The sequence below is a fragment of the Penaeus chinensis genome, chromosome 7 (assembly GCF_019202785.1).
Source record: "Penaeus chinensis breed Huanghai No. 1 chromosome 7, ASM1920278v2, whole genome shotgun sequence".
Classification (NCBI taxonomy): Eukaryota; Metazoa; Arthropoda; class Malacostraca; order Decapoda; family Penaeidae; genus Penaeus; species Penaeus chinensis.
In genome coordinates, this window is record NC_061825.1 from 40,769,647 (window position 1) to 40,772,146 (window position 2,500).

The window sequence follows — 2,500 nt, forward strand, 5'->3', positions numbered from 1 at the left end:
GTGGGGTGAGGTGAGTGAGGTGATGTGAGTGATTGAGGAGTGAGTTGAGTGAGTGGTGAGTGAGTGAGTGAGTGGAGTGAGTGAGTGAGTGAGTGAGAGAGAGGAATAGTAGCAGCCTCGACCAGAGGAAGGGGAAGGGTCAGGGGCAGGAGCAGGAGCAGGGGCGGCAAGAGGAAGAGCCGGTCAGGGGCGAACGCCTCTTGACGGACGGATTCCCAACTCTTGCCTCGCGCATTCGCCTCACTCTTCGGCCAGTTCACCGCTCGCCCGAGTAGATTTGCGCCCCGCGGAGTGTCGCAAAGCATCATTTGTACGCTGCGATAACTCCTCATACCTCGGGCGGGGAGGGGGGAGGGAGGGTAGTAGGGATGGGGCCGGCAATGGAAGGGAAGGGAAGGGAAGGGAAGGGGAGGGGGCGAGGGGGCGCTCTACGAGGTCCCATGTTATCAATACTCCCGTTCGACCCTCGCTGCCACTACGCTTGCTGCTTGCCCTAATGTTTACACCTGTTGGATAAGCTTTGCTTCTTTTCTGGTGGTGGTGGCTTTTCGTTTTGTTGTTTCGTTACTGTTTTGGTTGTTGTTATTATTATTATTGTTATTATTATTGTTGTTGTTAAATTATTACAACAATTACTGCTGCTGTTATTTCTTTTACTGTTACGATTGCTGCTGCTGCTGCTATCACTACTATTACTACTACAATTACTATTACTATTACTACTATTTCAACTATTACAACTATTACAACTATTACAACTATTACTTCTGTTACTACTGTTACTACTGTTACTACTGTTACTACTGTTACTACTACTACTACTACTACTACTACGACTACTACGACTACTACTACTACTACTTCTACTACAACTACAACTACAACTACAACTACTACTACTACTACTACTACTACTACTATTACTATTACTACTATTACTACTATTACTACTATTACTATTACTACTGCCACTGCTACTACTACTGCTACTACTACTACTACTACTACTACTACTACTACTAATAATAATAATAATAATAATAATAATAGGAATAATGTAATAATGATAATGATAATGGTAATGGTAATGATAGTGATGCCATGCACGCATAAGAGACGCCTCTACGCGCACACGCACGACTTCATTCACTCATACACACTCGCTTACTCACTCACTCACTCACTCACTCACTCACTCACTCACTCACATAATTGGACACGAGCAAGCGCAGACAGTGCAGCAGGTGGGAGTAGTGTTCTGTTGAGTGACCCCTCAAAAAAAAAGAAAAGAAAAAAAAAAAAAGCCTGCTTCCCCTTCAGGCATTTTTAAATGTGTTTTAATTGCTGGAATTTGCCAAGCATTTCCGCTCGGTCAATCACATATATATGTGTGTGTGTTCGTGTGTGTATGTGTCCGCGCGCGTCCGTGTGTGTGTGTGTGTGTGTGTGTGTGTGTGTGTGTGTGTGTGTGTGTGTGTGTGTGTGTGTGTGTGTGTGTGTGAATGTATATATGTATGTATATGTGCGCACTGTTCCTCTTCCTGAGTGTTTACTGCGGTTTATCCGAGAGGGAGAGTCAGATACTCGCGACCGAGTTCGCGTCGCTCGTCCGTTCTTGTGAGTGGCCTGTCCTGTTTTCCCTCTTCCTTTTCCTCGATTTGCCCTTCCCTTATCTCTCTTCTCGCTTTCCTTGCTCCGCCGCGTGTCTCCCTCCCTCCCTCCGTCGCCATGGTGGTTGCATCCCGCAGCAGCAGGACAGGTGGAGGAAGGAGGCGAGACGGAACGGCGGGCCGTGTGGAATTGCGTGGTGGAGCGAGTGCGTTCGGCGGCGGGAGCCAGTGCTTGGCTGGTGGAGTGTACGTGGATCAGGCGCGCGCGGCGGCGGCGGCGGCGGCGGCGGTAGCGGTAGCGGCGGCGGCGGCTTCGGCGGCGGCGGCAGCAGCGGTGGGGGAGAGAGAAGGAGAGCTGGCGAGAGGGCAGGGCGCGTGCGTGGGGCGGCAAGAGGCAGGCCGGGAATGGGAATGCTCGGCTGTGCATTCCAGGTTCGGATGTGGTAGGGCGGGCCTGAATGAGTGTGTAGAGTGGAGGAGCGTAGTAGCGTAGCGTACACACAGGCACACACACACACTTACATACACACACGCGCATACACATACACTCACTCTCGCACTCTCTCAACTCACAACACACACGCGCGCATATACAGATAGACACACGCCGTGCTCTCTTTTTCTTCCTTCATCTCTCTCTCTCTCTCTCTCTCTCTCTCTCTCTCTCTCTCTCTCTCTCTCTCTCTCTCTCTCTCTCTCTCTCTCTCTCTCTCTCTCTCTCTCTCCTCTCTCCCTCTCCCTCTCCCTCTCTCTTATTCTCCCCTCCTTCCCTCCCGTACACGCCCTCTCTACCCCTCCTCCCATCATTTCCTCCCTCCCTCCCTCCCTCCCTCCCGTATTGAGCGGTTCCCACCCTGCACGCTACGCTCCGGTGCCTGCCTGCCTGCCTG

At 50.9% G+C, this 2,500-nt stretch overlaps 1 protein-coding gene across 7 annotated transcripts in view; it reads left to right on the forward strand.

Annotated features, from left to right (window-relative positions):
* Positions 1-2,500, forward strand: part of LOC125027353 (serine/threonine-protein phosphatase 4 regulatory subunit 1-like) — a 119,019-nt gene that overhangs the window by 20,765 nt on the left and 95,754 nt on the right. The gene's annotated exons all lie outside the window — the stretch shown is intronic.